General features: G+C 50.1%; 1 protein-coding gene across 4 annotated transcripts in view; it reads right to left on the bottom strand.

Moving 5' to 3' along the window:
• Window positions 1-18,299, bottom strand: part of LOC309400853 (dnaJ homolog subfamily B member 6-like) — a 123,222-nt gene that overhangs the window by 8,862 nt on the left and 96,061 nt on the right. The gene's annotated exons all lie outside the window — the stretch shown is intronic.

Genomic DNA, 18,299 nt, shown 5'->3' on the forward strand with positions numbered 1-18,299 from the left:
ATATGAAGATCAGACCATCTGAGACATATTTGTATGTTGTTGGTTCAGTCACTAGGTTTTGTCTGACTCTTTGCGAGCTCGTGGACCATAGCACGTCAGTCCCCCTTGTCTTCCACTGTCTCCCAGAGTTTGCATAAATTCATGTTCATTGCATTGATTACATTATCATCCTCTGCCATCTCCGTCTCCTTTTGCCTTCAATCTTTCCCAATGTCAGGCCTGCAGCCATCTTTTCTTTTGGATCTTTGGCCTGCCACACTTTCTATTATTATACTATGTATTTTCTATTGTGGGAAAATGGGAGGGGGGATTGTAAGGAGTGAGATGCTATGTAGCCATAACAAAATTCTTTCTAGAAAGCTTCTCTTCTAGAGAGATTGCTATGGACTTTATTGTAGAACTGCCAGAAAGTGTGGGGAACACTGTCATTTGGGTTGTGACAGACCTGTTTTCAAAACAGGCGCATTTTATACCTTGCCAAAAAATCCCAACTGCCAAAAGAGCACCACAAAGAATCATCTCTGACAGAGGGGTCCAATTCACCTCTAAATTTTGAAGGGCATTTTTGAACTTACTTGGCACTGCCCAGGTGTTGAGCTCATCGCATCACGCGTGTACTAATGGTCAAAGTGAGATAACTAACTCGGTGCTAGAACAATAGCTAAGATGTTTTATTAATTTTCAACAAGATAACTGGACTGAACTTTTACCTTTTGTGGAAGTTGCATTCAATAACTCTGTACACTCAAGTACTGGTTTTACCCCTTTTAGAGTAGCAACAGGCCAAGATTTCAGCCCCATGCCTGAACTACCCACAGAAGAACCCACCATCCCCTCACTTAAGGAGTGGATGGATACTTTACAAAACACATGGCCAGTAGTTAGATTAACTTTAAAGGAAGCTATGTGTCAGATTTCCTAAAGATGACCTAATTAATTCATAATTATAGAGTCAAGTTTTCAATACAATAGCAGTGATTTATTAGGAGTTCCATTAGGTATGATCTGTTTGCAGTCAAGCCTGTTATTTGTTTGATTTATTTCTGAACTTTACCCCTGTTCCTTCCCTCCCCTCAGTCTGTGTCATAAATCACATTACCCTATAGATGCACCCTTCCCAAACTGGCTGCAGTAATCTGAGATCCGACTCCAGCCGACAGTATGCGTGGACTGCACTCCCCCTCATTCTGTTCCCATGACAATACTGAGAGTTGACACTAGGGAGGCTTTCAAAATTCAAGCTGACAAGAAAAGAATGGAACCCAAATCTTTCCATGTTGGAGATATACTGATCTACAAAATTCCTGCAATCATTACAGCCATCAAAGAAATTAGGGCCAAAGTTCATTGGACCTTTCCCTATCACTAGGATCATCAATCCAGTAACAGTAGAACTACTCCTTCCAAAGACACTCAGGCAAGTCCACCCAGTATTTCACATTAGTTTACTCAAACAAGAGGTAATCTCATCCCTCAGACCACCTGCATCTACACCACCTGTTCCCATCATGATAGGTGGTGAACAACACTTTGAAATCAAGGAAATCCTTGACTCTAGAAACCACAGAGGGAAAACCCAAGTTAGTTGCTTGGAAACATTTACCCTCATCCCAAAATGAATGGGTTGCTAAACATCATGTTAGGGCTCCTACCTTAATGAAAAAAATCCATTCCCAATACCCTAACAAACCTTGTTAATATACTATAATGGATTTTTTTTTGCTTCTATTTTCTCACAGGTGAATCTCTCCTTTTTCTAAGGCAGCATGTCAGATCCCTAAAAGTGATACTGCTATTCAATTGGGAGAAGGGGGGCTTGGATTCGATTCATTAGTATTGCCTGTGACAACTGGTATTTTATAACTTCTATCCTGGCGCCAAAGTGCCCTGGGATCTTCTCACCTCTTGGGGAATGTATAGGAGATGGCCATAAAACCCTTACATCCTATCTGTTATCTGAGTTGTTTCACTTTGAGAGCCAACGGAAGATAACCATGAGAATGGCTTACTCTGTTTCTCAAGGGGGCTGGTAGGATGACACCTTCACACCTGTGGATTGGCTGAATTTGCATCTGGCTAAAGGGAGGGGTCTCTACTGCTTTAATTCTACTTGTCTTGCCTAAAGGTATTCAGACGCTGCTTTGTATCCATGCTGTCACTTCTGCTCAATAAAAGGTTCTGTCAGGCCTGCAGCTATGTTTTGGATCTTTGGCCTGCCACACTTTCTATTATTCTACTATGCCTTTTTCTATTGTGGGAAAATGGAAGGGGAGATTGTACGGAGTTATTTACTGTGTAGCCAAAACAAAATTCTTTCTAGAAAACCAAGGTCATCCTTTGTCTCTGCACCTGACTGGAACTGGATGGGTGGAACTGGAATGGCAGTGGAATATTGGACCATGGGCCTCCACCGCCCGAATGTTGAGCAGGTGAAGAATAGCCTGATCCATCAGACGGCGGTGCTCCAGACTCCGCGACGGAGGGAACGACCTGAAGAGATCCGGGGGGATGGAGAGAAATTCTAACCTGAGGCCTTGACGAACCGTGAACCTGACCCAGGGGTCTGACGTGATCTCATCACATTGATCCGCATAATGGGATAGGCGGCTGCCTATGGGACGACTCGGGTTCGAGTCACTTCCCTTTGTGGAAGGGGCGACCACCGCCCCCTCGAAAGGGCCGCCGAGACTGATGCTGGTATCTGTTACGGTCTTGGTAGGACGACCGAGAAAACTGCCTGTCTGATCTGAAAGAAGAGAAACGCTGATGATGGTCAAAGTCAGAACCCCTATAAGATTGCCTATGATAGGGGTGAGCCCGAGCCTCGGATTTCTTAGAACTGGAAGGCAGGACTTTCTTTTTGTCCTTGTTCTTGACTAAAATGGGATCGAGAGCCTCCCCAAAGAGTTTGGTCCCTTAAAGGGGGTGGCCACCAAATTCTACTTGGCCTTGTTATCCATCTGCCAGTTACGGAGCCACAGAAGGTGACGGGAAGTAACAGAGGTGGCCAGGGCACTGGACGCAAACTTAACCGTGTCCAGAGTTGCATCCGTGGAAAATTGCGAAGCAGCAATAATTTTAGTAAGATCTTGGTGGAGCCGCTCATCCTGGATCGGGATGCGATCCTGGAGTTGGTGAAGCCATATGACCGTAGTGCGGTTGAAGTATGATGCTGCCACCGTGGACTTTATGGCCCAGGCGGTGGCATTGAAATTTTTCCACAAGGTAAGCTCAGCGCGCTCAACTGAATGGCCTGGACAAAGGTCTGCTCCACATTGTAGAAGTGGCGGTCATTGCTCCGTGGATTAGAGAAATTGGAGGGCCGGGCCCACTGGTTGGTGAGGACCTCCATAAACAAGGGAGGGGCTGGAATCTCCTCCTTATTTGTGGCCGTGTTTGAAAACATGGCCATATCGGGGTCCCTGGGGGGGGCACCGTGGGATCCCCAGTCCCAATTTTGGTGGTCTTCCTTGCCTTGTTCAGGAGTGTCTTGAACATGGCTGGAGGAAAAAGGCCCGAGGAAGAAGGTGGATCAGGAGGAGCTGCATCTTCGTCCTCCGAAAACCCCATATCCTGGAGGGTCTCCTCCCCCATGACAGACCCCTCGCTAACCACGGATGGAGGGGATGTCCTATATTGGAAACAGCCTGATCCCCCCTGAGATCTGGAGGAGTGGGAGCCCTTATCCTGTTGGGCAATGCACCGTGAGATAGCTGTCGCTATGAGTCTTTTGATCCCTTCAGGAAGGTTCTCCAAGTCATCCATGTCCTTATCATGGGAGCTAGGACCTCGTGGTGCCAACCTACGGGTTGAATGATGAGCCCCAGAGGTACCCCTCCAAAGGATCCTCATAGCTATCCCTCCCTAAACCTGGGGAAACCGAAGGGGAGTGAGAAGCATGCCCTCTCCGTCTAGAATAGCTACGGGATCTGGCTGGAGAGGCCGAGGGAGAAGAAGGACTGAACCCCTTGGGGGAGGAACGAGTCGAAGCAGGCCTGAGTGGTGACCTGGATCTGCTGGTGGAAATAGGCCCAGCTGACTTAGCCTGTCGCTCAGCCCTGGCAAAAGTCTTTTCCAAAGCCTTTTGCCTCCTGGCCTCCTCCCTCGTAGTGGACCTCGAGGGGCAATGAGAGGCCAAGGGCCTGGCTTGGGACTCCCTGGACCCAGGTACCTGCCCCGGCCCTCCGCTCTCCACCAAAGGGCCCTCCACCTGACCCTGAGGGATTTCCAAGCCCTCCTCCATTGCCCCACTTACGTGTCTTGAAGCCCGGGGCGATGGAAAGTAGGCCTCTGTCAGTCCTGCTGGAACCTGGGCCTTGAATGTGCCTGGTAGATCAGGGCCTGCCGGCTTAGGCCTTTTTAAAATGGCCGCGCGGCTTGAGGCCTAGCTCCGCGCATGTGGCATGAGTCAAAATGGCTGCCGGGTCAGTCAGCACGATGGCGCTGACACACTGGGCGCCGCGGGAGGCCTTGCCGTCTTGCAAGGAGCTCCGGATCGAAAGGGCGGCCTCGTAAGAAACTCTGGGGGCCCCGCGCACCAGCACGTACTCTCCCCAAGCCGCTCGAGCCTCTCCGCTTTAAAGTCTATCGCGGCAGCCGCCTGGATGGAACGGCGGCTCCACAGACGCCTCGCGCGCTCCTCGTGCACTTTCAAAGGTCCGGCTCTCCTCAGCCGCAGCTGGGAGGCACGGATTCACTCACCAGCCGCCCCTAGGAGTATGGCACCCCCACAGTCCCGGGGATTGGACAAAGACTCCTGGACCGCGGAGAGGAGGAAGAACGCCCCACGGGGCCCTCCCCAAACTGCCCGAGGCAGAAAGGACTGTCCCTTTGGGCCGCAGCTGCAACTTGGAATTTGTGTAAATTTAAAGTCACCAATTGAGCCAAATTAACAATCCAATGGAAACGAAAAGGAAAAAATACACTTTCCTACCTAAAACCAATCTCAAACAGTGCTTGGACCAAGAGACTGAGAGGAAAACATGGTAGGAATGGAAGGCAGGAGTATTTCAGAAGTTTGCTCTCAGTCTTTGGACCAATCAAACGTGACCACTCCCTCTCTTCCACTGGAAAAGATCTATACTCCATAGGAACCTGGGATGTAAGATCCATGAATCAAGGTAAGCTGGACATGGTCAAACAAGAGATAACAAGACTGAATATCGACATTTTAGGAATCAACAACCTACAATGGATAGGAATGGGTGAATTTAATTCAGATGACCATCAGGTATACTACTGCACGCAAGAATCCCTCAGAAAAAATGGAGTAGCCTTCATAATCAATAAGAGTAGGAAAAGCAATGACGACTTCCGGCAGCCGAAGGAGACGGACGTCTGCGTCTGCCTTCTCGCTGCTCCGGTGGGCTCCCCTGGAATCTGGGGGGAGCACAGGGTGCCTTGGAGGGGCGCCCTGCAATGTTCCCTCTAATTTTTTTTCAATGTGAGCAGAAAAGTATAGTATTTGAGCGGCACATTTTCATGCCTGAGCACCTGAATTTTTTTCACAGATGTCACCTAAGACAACAACGAAATCAGTATTATTTGAAACTCAAAGTTATGTTTCTTCAAGGTACCCGCTTAATTAAAAGTGTTATATAATATCAGTATCACTTAACAACGCTCCTGCTTAGCAACCAAAATGTTGGCTCAGAAACTCTGGCATTTGAAGCACGCAAGTCTTAAAGCTGTCAAGTTACAAGACCCTTGCACCCCTAACCCTTTAGGAAAAAAACCCAGGGGTCTTCAAACCTGACAGCTTTAAGACTTGTGGACTTCAACTCCCAGAATTCCTCCTCCAGTCATGTTGCAGCGACGTCATCTGCGTGGATCTGCTCCATCTTGTGTTTCTTCATCGTGGGCAGGGCTGCTCCTGAAGATGCCGACGAGCTGCCACCAGAATAACTGCTGCTACCTCCTCCTCCTCCAACAGCACCACCACATTTGCACCTGAGCTCAGCGCCGCGTTACCCCTGCCCCCTCCTCCTCCGCCGTGCTTCTGAGGAGCCATGAGGCTTTTTTCCCCCCTGCTCCCCCCGCCTTCCTACTGGCTCCCGCAGCCTCATGGCTTCTCAAAAGCACGGTGGAGGAGGAGGAGGGGGCAGGGGTAATGCGATGCTGAGCTCAGGTGCTCTGAGCAAAGGGGAGGCACCACTGCCACGCACGGGGATGCCGGCTGGAGCTTTGGCGGCTTCACCTCAGCCGCAGCGCCGGGCGGCAAATCCGGCAGTGCTGTTAGAGGAGGAGGAGGTGGCCGCAGTTATTCTGGTGGTGGTGGGGGCTTTGGGGCTTCACAACTACCCTCAGTCACCCCGTGCTCATCAAAGCAAGTCCGGGGAAGTCCTTTGTGGGCGGCCCGTTCTAGCTGCCTGCAAAGGACCTCCCCAGCTTCCGGAGCCTGTGGCAATAGAAATCACTGCGCGGCAGTTGAAAACTGCTGCGTGGTGTTTTCTTGCCACGTGCGCGGCCGCGCAGCAGCGCACCTTAGAGGGAACATTGGCGCCCTGCCGAAGGGGTGGTTTGCTGGGGGCCCCTGGAACGTTGGCGGCCGCGGGGGGTCTCCAGCTTTGCCCCAGGAGCCGGGGAGCGTGGGGAGCGCGCGGAATGCCACCGCACGCTTCTCCGAACGCAGCCTGAAGGAAACAATCAATTAGAATGAAGCAGCTGAAGAGCGGTGAGCCGAGGGGTCTCCCCAGGTCTTTTACTATTATATTTTTGACGGTTTTGCAGCTTTCCTGCCTTGCTTGTTTCAACCTCTGGAGGAGTTTAGATTGGGGGGGGGGGAAATTCCACCCCCCTCGGAAAAGCGGCGCTTGAAAAATCCCTCCCCTTCATGGGGGAGAGAGAAAGTTTGAAAACCACTTTCACTTCCCTTAAATAATGGGGGGGGGATCTTTTTCGTTGGCTACAATTGCGAGAGAAAGGATGGTTGAACTGATTCTTTTTTAAACTACTTATGGAAATTTTGACTTTGTTGTTTTCCTGATCACCTATACTGGCTGACCCAAGATGGCCAACCTCCTCCTTCTTCTTTTTCTTTATGAATGAGACTCCTCCCTTGGAAAACTTTATGGCTTTCAACTAACCTCCACCCCAGAGACCTCCAGGAGCCTCTTCAAACACGTTATTGCCCTGGACTTGGAATATTTTGACCCACCTATCTGCTTTAACTTTTCTGCTAGAGGACTTGTTCCCCTTTGGACCTGCTTGTTTGGTGATCCCTGCCGGCTGTGCTCTCCCACAGACGCCATTTCTTTGTGCAGAATAACAATTAACTCTGAGCCTTATGATGGGTCCTAAGAAATTGCCACCTGGTAAGGCCTCATCGGCCCCAACATCTTCAACGTCCAGCCCTGCACACCAGTCACAAATGGGATCTTTCCTACAACCTAAAGCCTCTGAAGAGAGTGCAAAAGACCTGCCTACTCAGCAGATGCTTTAAAACATCTTAAAGGGACAGGACGAAATTAAAAAACAATTGCAGGACTTAAAGGAAGAGCTCAGAGAGACGAACAAGCAAACTACACGGAATGAACAGAGGATTGGTGTGCTGGAAGAGCGGGCGGTCGGGATTAGAGATGAGATGAAGACAATCCAGAGGGGGAATACAGAATTTGGGAATCAGATGTTAAAAATGGAATTTGAAAGAATGTCTTTCTTTTAGGTTCCAAAATTTGCCAGAAGCTGAGAATGAAGATCTCAAGGAGACTATGACCACAATACTAGCAGAGTATATTAATAGAGATAAACAACAGCTTTGGTGGGACATTGACCTGATTTATAGGGTTAATTCGGCCTATGCAAGAACACACAACGTTCCAAGGGAAGTTCATATTAAATTTCTTAGAAAAACTACAAGAGATGATGTTCTAGGAGCTCAAAGGGGAGGACCACTAAAATATAAAGACAAAGAAATAACCATTCTTAAACAGATCCCCCCAAAAGTAAGAGATAATAGAAGGAAATATTCCTTCTTAGCAAAAAAAATATATATAATAATGGGGTCTGGTTTAGATGGCTATTTCCAGAAGGCATGCTGATTTTTTGGGAGGGCAGCAGAATTAGAATCCACACACCTGTGGAAGCAGAGGCTTTTGCTAAAAAACACAGTGCTCTTTGAGGTGAAATGGGGGATGTTACACAAGAAACAAGGGGGGGAGGGGCTGAGGCTCAGCCGGTGGATGGGAGAGAGGATGCAACAGCTAGAATGACCATTGTCTTACCTGAAGGGTCCTTTTCAGGGCGCTGCAAGGGAGAGTCCAAAGAAGGGTTAAACACAGCCAATCTGCCCAGAACTGAATTGAAAACTTTAAGCCACGCCTCTGGTGCTGACTATCCTCAGATTTATTCAATGAAGACGTGGAACAGTTGCGCGCTGAAACTTCAACTGGAAGTCTAATATGGAACAAGTCAAAAATTGTCCAAACAACAATAACAGAAACAACAAAACAACACTGTGACTTCACAAACACCAGCGGAGAATAGACCCCAGGGCGGGGTGGACTCTCCCTTGCAGCGCCCTGAAAAGGACCCTTCAGGTAAGACAATGGTCATTTTCCAGGGCGCTGCTCTGGAGAGTCCAAAGAAGGGACATGCCCAAGCTAACTGTCACTAGGGCGGGAAGGCTCAGCCATCAGGGTCGCTCCGCTGGTATGGATGCCCTGAAGAACACGCCTCCCAAAGGCCCCCTCCGCCGATGCAAAACTGTCCAGTTTGTAATTTCGGACAAATGGAGACAGAGAAGTCCAGGTGGCCGCCTTGCAGATCTCTTCAATCGGTGCCTGTGTAGACCAGGCAGCTGTGGTGGCGGCGCTTCTAGTCGAATGTGCTGTGATATTGCGAGGCACAGGAACGGACTGTAAAACGTGGGCAAGCGCAATGCAGGCTCGCAGCCATCCGCCGATGGTAGATGAAGAGACCTTCTTGCCTTGAGAAGCTGGTTGAAAGGAGACGAATAGAGATTCGGATTTCCGAAAACTGGCCGTGCGCTTGATGTATCTGCGAATAGTCCTGCGCACATCCAGCATGTGCCAGCGTTTTTCCCTCGGGTGCCGAGGATGCGGACAAAAATCCGGAAGGACCACCTCCTGCGCCCGATGAAACCAGGAATTGACCTTCGGAATGAAGGAAGGATCCAGCCTCAGGATTACTCTGTCGTTACGAATGAGACACAAGACCTCTCTGACTGACAAGGCAGCCAGTTCCGATATGCGACGAGCAGACGTGATAGCGACCAGAAAGACCGTCTTGAATGTGAGGTGTCTGAGACTGGCCGTCTTAAGTGGCTCAAACGGGGGCCCGATGAGGGACCGCAACACTACATTGAGATCCCAAGATGGGTATCTGTGGACCACTGGGGGTCTCAGGTTGGTCGCTCCCCTGAGAAAACTGTGGATGGTCGGATTCCGGCCAAGAGATGCGTAGCCCTCAACTGAGAGGATGGTTGACAGGGCTGCCGCCTGGCGCCTCAGGGTGTTAGGTGCCAGGCCCTTGTCCAAACCTTCCTGTAGGAAGTCCAGGATGACAGGAACCGAAGCAAGGGGCGCAGACGTACCATGAGCAGTGCACCAACTGGCGAAGGATTTCCAAGTGGCGTCGTAGATGCGCGTCGTGGACTGCCGTCGTGACGCTTGGATGGTGCCAATCACCTTGTCTGACAACTTGCCTCTGCTTAGGAGATCCCTCTCAAGTGCCAGACGGCCAGCTGCAGCCACTGGGGCTCTGGATGTTGAAGGGCCCCCTGGCTGAGAGAGATGTCCTGTGGAGGAATCCGCCACGGTGGTGTGATCGAAAGACTCACCAAGTCTGCAAACCAGGTTCTCCTGGGCCAGTACGGTGCTACCAGCAGCACCTCCGCCTCCTCTGCTAGGATCTTCCTGATGACTCTGGGAAGAAGAGGTAGCGGGGGAAAAGCGTAAAGCAGACCTTTCGGCCATGGGCCGTGCAGCGCGTTGACTCCTTCCGCCCTCAGGTTGTGGAACCTTGTGAAGAACCGCGGAAGATGTGCGTTGGCCGCGGTGGCGAACAGGTCCACCAGCGGGAGGCCGAACCTCTGGGACAGTTGCTGGAACAGCAGCGGATGTAGACGACACTCCGAGTGGTCGACTGTGGATCTGCTCAGCCAGTCCGCCTGGGTGTTGCTCGTGCCCGAGATGTGCTCCGCCTGAAGAGAAAGAAGATACCTCTCCGCCCATCGACCCAAGAGCTCCGCCTCCTTCATCAGGGATCTGGAGCGCGTTCCCCCGTCGATTGATGTGCGCCTTGGTGGCGACATTGTCTGTCATGATGCGCACGTGGTGACCCTGAACGGTGCTCTGGAAGCGCTTGAGCGCAAGCCTGACTGCCCTCAGCTCCAGCCAGCTCCAGCCAGTTGAGCGGCTTCGGAAGGGGACCACCTGCCCTGTGCGAGCTGGTTGTGGCAGTGGGCCCCCCAACCGAACAGGCTGGCATCCGTTGTGATGGTGAGCCTGACTGGCTCCTTGAATGGCGACCCCTTTAACAGGGCCGGAGACAACCACCACTTTAGAGAGCGACGTACCTCTGCTGGAACTGGAATCAGTCTTGTTGAGCTGCTTTCGTTTGTTCTTTGATATGGAAGTCTCGCCCAAGGCACGATTGACAGGCACGAGATCATCTTGCCGAGGAGCTGTGAGAGCTGAACTACCTTGACTAGTCGTGACCGCTGCACCTGAACGACCATCTCCCGAAGGCTGGCCACCCTTTCCGGGGACAGGGATACCGTGCACGAAGTGGTGTCGATGACTGCCCCTAGATGCTTCAGTCTGGTCGTGGGAACGAGATGACTTTTTTCCAGGTTGATGGTGAACCCGTGGTCCCGGAGCACCTGCATGGTGTGTTCTAGGTCGCTGACAGCTTGTTGATGCGATGATGACAGAATGAGAACATCGTCCAGGTAACAGTGGAGTCTGACCGGACGTGACCGTAGAAAAGCCGCCACGGCTGCGAGAACCTTTGTGAATGTCCTGGGCGCCGATGACAGGCCGAATGGCAAGGCCCGGTACTGGTAATGGAGGCCCGCATAAGAGAACCTCAGGAACTTGCGGTGGGCTTTGCGGATAGGGACGTGGAGGTAGGCCTCTTTGAGGTCTATGGACATTAGTATATCGCCTGGTCTGATGCACCCCAAGATGGACTGGAGGGATTGCATCTTGAACCTGCGATATGTCACGTGGTGATTGAACCTCTTTAGATCTAATATCCCCCTCCACCCTCCTGAGTTTTTGGGGACCAGAAACAGGATGGAGTAAAACCCTCTTCCCTCCTGGCCTGCTGGGACAGGCTCTATGGCCCTGATCTCCTTGAGGTGCCTTATCTCCTGTTCCATGAGGGATCTTTTGACTAACCCTGAGGGAACTGGACACCGGATGAAGTGGCGGGGAGGGGGGGACCAGAATTCTAGAGTGAGACCCATGCGGACCGTTTGAAGAACCCACGGGTCCGACGTGGTCTGCTCCCATTTGGCGTGAAACAACTGCAGCCGCCCTCCTATGGGAGCTGACCTGTGATGGTCATTTATACCTCCTAAAGGGTCGGGAGCCGGAGCCCCCCCGAAATGGCCGCTTGGAGAAGGGCTGCTGGCGACCTCTGTCTAGAAAGGACTGACGGTCCTGGGACCGCTCACCCTGCTGGGGATACGCCCGATGATAGGGGGCGGAGCTGGTGGAGGGCTCATTGCTCCGAAAGGCCTGCCTCCTGTAAGAGCCAGGACCTTTACGATCAGGCTTCTTGGTGACTGATGGCATAACTTTCTTTTTGTCCTTGTTTTCCACGAGGACTGGATCAAGGACCTCACCAAACAGCTTGTCCCCTTTAAAGGGGGCAGTAACAAGCTTCCATTTGGAGCGCATATCCACATTCCAGTGCCTAAGCCACAGGAGGCGTCTGGAAGTAACATTAGATGCCAGGGCACGCGAGGCAAACTTAGCAGCATTCAGAGTGGCATCAGCAGTGTACTCTGTGGCTGCCATGATCTTATTGATATCCTGCCTGACTTTAACGTCCTTGGCAGGTATCTTCCTCAACAACTGCCTCAGCCACAGGAGAGCAGCCCTGGAGAAAAAGGAGGCCGAAGCGGAGGACTTAATAGCCCATGCAGCTGCCTGATGGGTCTTGTGACAAGCAGTTTCGGTTCTCTTGTCCTCGGCCTTGAGCCCCTCCAACAGATCAGGAGGGAGTACAGAAGAGGAGGTAAGAGCCACTACAGGGGGATCGATAGGAGGGAGCTTGAGCAGCTCCTCCAGGCTGGCATCCACCGTATATAGCTTCTTGTCATGGCTGCTGGGGGTAGCCATGGTAGCTGGCTGCGCCCACTGTCTTTGAACTAAATTGAGGAACATCTTGGGCACAGGAACTATTTCCTGGACCGAAATGGGTTCCTCAAAGAGATCCCCAGATAGATCATCAGGGTCTACAACCTCTTGAGCTGGGGGGGTGGACCCCATGCGAGTTGAGATCTTAGCCTTATCTAAAATGGTTTTGAAGTTATCCAAATTAAATAAGCCTGAAAAGGCCGGCTTTTTGGCGGGACTTGCCTCATCCCCAGAGAATTCAGCTTCCTGCCTAGGGAGAAATTCCTCTTCCTCCTCCCAGTCTGACTCATCGGAAGCCACTGAAGAATGCAGGGACGGGGGTGGAAGGCTAGGAGTCATCTCTCTGGAATCCTCCTGGGGTTGCAAATGGTGGGTCTTGCGAGTGCGCTTGCCACCTTTTCGCATGCCTGCCTCAATGCCCTGGGAAATGGCCCTGTTAATTATTTCCTGCATTTCAGTGGATAAGTTAGGCCCTTGGTCCTCAATGGGGCGAACCCCTTGAGTGGGCCCGGAAATCGGCTGTTGAGGGGCTAAGGGCCCCATTGGAGCTGGTCCCTCCTCCATATCAGAGGGACAGGCAAAGAGATCAGCCTGATCATCCATGGAATGGCCTGGAGAAGTTGCCATGGCCAAGGAATCCCCTTCCTCTTCACTATCAGAAATGGGGCCTCCCTGGGCTGGAGGAATTTCCCTGGAGGGCTCCCCAGGAGACACCAAAAGGGAAGATTGGGCCTGTTGTTGGGCTTTGGAAAACTGTTTTTCTAAGGCCTTCTGGCGCCTTAATGCATCTTTGTCAAGGCCTGAGCCCTGCTTGGGGCCATGCCTGGAGTAAGGCTTACTCCCTCTAATGGCCTCCCTGGCAGCTTTCCCGGCCTGTCTTACAGGGGCTCTGGAAGAGACACCCTCAGAAGTCTCAGGGGCCTGATCTGCCATGGTAACAATCACTGGTTGGGACAGTAGGGGGATGAGAAAACCACCACTCACCACCTCCAGAAAGCGCACCACAGCACGATGCTCCTGAGGAGACAGAGAAACTGCAAGACCTGAAGTAGCTTTGGAATTTTTAGGCGTGAGCAGAATTCGCTCCCAGCGCCTGCAGGAGAGTAAGGGAGGCGACCCAGCAGGCCACGATCCCACGCCGCTATCACTTGCTTGGATTGGGGCCCAGGTCGCTGGTCACACTGGCCAAGTCTGACTCCACGCGGCTCCTGCAAAGAGCCAGGCACCAGGCAGCTGCGGCAAAAAACTTTTAAAGTGGAAACGGAAGGTTGCGCAATCCAAAATGGCGGCCGGAACTCACCGCTGCTTTGCGCGCCAAATCTGAAGAGGGAAGAAGCCAAAATGGCTGCCCTGGAAGCCCGCACCGCAATTTGACTTGCTAGAAGCACAAATTGCAACGGAGGGCTTCCAGCGGGAATCGGCCCCCAGTAGGGTTGCCCCAACAGCGCTGGCGTCGGCACTCCGACCCACGCGCTTCCCTCAACAGCTGCCTGCGGCTTCGAGGAGCCAGAGCAAAGCCCCGGACTCCAGGAGAGCCGAAAGGGTGAGAAAAAACCAATTAAAAAGGGAAAAAAACAAATTTAATTTAAAACTCACCAGCCTGCTCTAAAAAATCCTTAATTACACTGTGTTAAAAAATTATTCTTCCTCTGGAGAGTCCAAGGAATCAATCTTAGAACTGGAGAAAATTTTAAGCGCGTCCACTGGGCTAGCTGAATTGAAAAAATCTGAGGATAGTCAGCACCAGAGGCGTGGCTTAAAGTTTTCAATTCAGTTCTGGGCAGATTGGCTGTGTTTAACCCTTCTTTGGACTCTCCAGAGCAGCGCCCTGGAAAAGACTCAGATCACAAAAGTGACTTGGAACACTATTGCAATTGTTGCTACAATGTATTTTTATGAAAGTGATACAAAACAAATGATTGAAACATACCGATGATTTTGTGTCAAATTTAAAACTGCTAATACTTAAGTAAATGCTGATATTTTTCTATCATTGTTTGTAAAAGTTGCAAGACCTGGGGGGGCTTCTCCCCACCGCACGATGTAGCTGTCAAAATGTTTTATAACCCTATAACCCTTTTTCCTTAAATTTTTTTTAAAAAACCAATAAAAATTTGAATTAAAAAAAAAAAAAAGGAATGGGTGAATTTAATTCAGATGACCATCAGGTATACTACTGCACGCAAGAATCCCTCAGAAGAAATGGAGTAGCCTTCATAATCAATAAGAGTAGGAAAAGCAATGCTGGGATACATTCCCCCAAATGACCTTAGTTCGAATCCAAGGCAAACCATTCAACATCACAGTAGTCCAAGTCTATGCCCCAACCACTGGTGCTGAACAGGATGAACTTGACTGGTTCTATGAAACCCTACAACACCTTCTAGAATTAACACCAAAAAATGATGTCCTTATCATCATGGGGGATTGGAATGCTAAAGTAGGAAGCCAAAAGATAACCGGAATAACAGGCAAGTTTGGCCTTGGTGTACAAAATGAAGCAGGGCACAGGCTGATAGAATATTGTCAAGAGAATACGATGGTCATAGCAAACACTCTTTTCCAACAATCCAAGAGACGACTCTACACTTGGACATCACCAGACGGTCAACACAGAAATCAGACTGACTATGTGCTCTGCAACCAAAGATGGAGAAGCTCTATAAAATCAGTAAAAACAAGACCAGGAGCTGACTGTGGCTCAGATCATGAGCTTCTTGTTGCAAAATTTAGGCTAAAATTGCAGAAAGTATGGAAAAGCACTAGGCCACTCAGGTAAACTAAATCATATCCCTGATGAATATACAGTAGAGGTCACAAATAGATTTAAGGAATTAGATCTGATAGAGTGCCTGAAGAACTATGGACGGAGGTTCACAACGTTGTACAAGAGGTAGCAACTAAAACCATCCCAAAGAAAAAGAAATGCAAGAAAGTAAAATGGCTGTCTGAGGAAGCTTTGCAAATAGCTGAGGAAAGAAGGGAAGTGAAAGGCAAGAGAGAAAGAGAAAGATACACTCAATTGAATGCAGAATTCCAGAGAATAGCTAGAAGAGATAAGAATGCCTTCTTAAATGAACAGTGCAAAGAAATAGAAGAAAACAATAGAATAGGGAGGACCAGAGATCTCTTCAAGAAAATTGGAGATATAAAGGGAACGTTTCATGCAAAGATGGGCATGATAAAGGACCAAAATTGCAGGGACCTAACAGAGGCAGAAGAGATTAAGAAGAGGTGGCAAAATTACACAGAAGAACTATACAAGAACAAGCTTAACGTCCCTGATAACCATGATGGGGTGGTCACTGATCTTGAGCCAGACATCCTGGAATGTGAAGTCAAATGGGCCTTAGGAAGTCTGAGCAACAACAAAGTTAGTGGAGATGACAGTATTCCAGCTGAGCTATTCAAAATCTTTAAAAGACGATGCAGTAAAAGTGCTACACTTAATTTGCCAGCAAATTTAGAAAACTCAACAGTGGCCACAGGATTGGAAAAGGTCAGTTTACATTCCAATTCCAAAGAAAGGCAATGCCAAAAAATGTTGAAACTACCGCACCATTGCAGTTCCAACACAGTCCACTCACTTCACTCCAGCACCTGTTGTTCTTCGGTTTCTCCCAGCTTTGTGGAAGCCATCTTTGGGCTGTCTCTTCTTGCTGTGGCTGAGAGGGAGAAAAAACCCCGGGTCTGGCATGGGATCTGCGACTCCCCTTGACCTCACAGGGTGCCCCCTTTGCTTCACCACCCTTCCAGGGTGGCTTTGGCCCCCTACGGAGCCCACAAACAGGAAGAACTCAGCACAGGGAACATGGAGACCCGTTGCCTGTGTCTGATATCGCAGCAACGTCATACTGGAAGCCCATGTACAAGTTTCTTAAGATGCCCTTCTGCTACCCTTGCCAAGGACCAACAACTTAACTGGAAAATTAAATAAAAAGGATGTCAACTTCTAAAGCGTTGCCATGACTATTATCAGGCTGGCATGGAAGGGGAAATTCCATGCATGCCTTCGGCCGGAGTCGGATCTCATGTCTACAGCCTAGTTGGAGAATATGAGTTATAACGTAGGACAGAAGGGAGAGGGTACAGGGGTAAAGTTCAAACGCAATTAAGCGAAAGCAGTTTTAGCTCCACAGAAGTCTACACCAGAATGCCATTCCTAATAAATGATTGGATTTCTTTTGAACTTTGTCTCGAGGCTCGTAAATTAATTAGGTTGTATTCTGGGAACTTCACAGAGAGCCAAAACTGGCTTAAAAAAAAATTCCAGGTTTCCTGAAGCCCGGGCTCTCCGAGCACTCCCCCCAATGTTTGGGCTGCTTGGAGGGAAAATCAGGCAACAGGAAATTGATTGCGGCTGGAGGTATGCGGCAATGCCAAGCAGCGATGCCTTTCTCAGAAGCAGAAGCAAGAGAAGATAATTACTGGTGGAAATTCCCTTGCCCTAGTCCCCAGATACAGGGAAGGGTCTCAAGCAAGCTGGCAAGGGTGGACTGGAGGTGGGACTGGAAACAAACCAGGTTCCCAAAGCCCCAGATGGAATCCCGAGGGAGTGCAAAAGAGCAACAGGATTTTTACTGAGCCACCCTTCATGATGAGGGGCCATCATGCCGCCCAAAACAGAAGGAAGGGACATCTGATCCTGTTGAAGGGAGGAGATGCAGACTGGAGCGCAGCCCCCCTCCCCCTCCCAATAGAAGGAGAAGGAGCCCAAAAAGGCAACCAGTGCCTCTCTGGAGCAGGCAACCCCCTCCCTCTCTCCGAACTAGGGGTGAAGAAGATGACCAGCCACATCAGGTGCAAGCATACCAAGGCCGACAGGAGGCTGGGGGATTAGGACTGAATGACCCACCCCAATTCAGGGGAAAGTTTGACAGAGACTCAGATCAGCTAGCCCTATTCCTTGATTCAGCTGATATCCACCTAGAATGCTATGGGCACCTCTAACCATCCCCCAGGGCCATGGTGAATACCATCGCAGAGGGGATAGAGGGAGAAGCAAGGGAATGGTTAGCCGCCCTCCACAAGAGGAGAGCCCCCCAACTGCAAGACATAGATGACTTCCTGCAACTGCTAGAGGCCAGATTTGAGGAGGTGGAGGAGGACCCATATGTGGAAGAGGAACTCAGCAACCTAAAGCAGAAAGGCCGCCCCATCAAAGAGCACATGCGTGAATTTAGGAGTGTCATAGGAAGGCTACCCCCTTTACCAAAGCGGCTGCTGGTGCACTTTTTCAGAACAAGCCTGGACAAGCAAATTGCCCAAGTAACTGCATACTGCGACATCCCAAATCAACTCTCTAAGTGGTGCTGAGTAGCAACAAATGTCGACAGCGGGCTGCGCAACAACGACATGACAAAGCAACTGGACACACAAGAGAGAGGTCAACCCGACCTGAAACCACCCAGCCGGCGGGGAACCACAGTGTCAGGCCTGCAGAGGTTCCTTTAAGAATCTTTGGCCTGCCACACTTTCTTATAATTTCCTATGTGTTTCATTAGTGTAGTAGTTGGGAGGGGGGAATAGAAAGGAGTAGGATTATGGAATGTATTGTTGTGATTCTTCCTAGAAGCTCAAGGTCATCTTTTGTCTCCGCACCTCGACACCTGACCGGAAGCAAAGGGGTGTAGATGTCAGCGTGGAAGATGATGATTGGAACATGTGATGAATTATGGGGTGTGGGGATAGATATGAACTTTCAACTGGGTGAACCCACAGGATGTACATTAGAGTTGAAATTTCATAGCATAATGCCAACATGCCTGCATTATTAAATTGGAACTTTAAGGATGATTCTGTTCTGGACTCTGATTTACTTTTGCATGGTATTTGGAACGCTGACATACAGCACCACAGCAGGCTCTGAGACCAGCCCTCCTTCGAAGTCTGCTGAAATGCTACAGATGTGGGGGGATGGGCCACATGGCAGCTGCATGCCCAACCCCAGCCCCAAAACCAAGGCCAGAC

This window comes from Natrix helvetica (genome assembly GCF_964273705.1).
Source record: "Natrix helvetica genome assembly, chromosome: W".
Classification (NCBI taxonomy): domain Eukaryota; kingdom Metazoa; phylum Chordata; class Lepidosauria; order Squamata; family Natricidae; genus Natrix; species Natrix helvetica.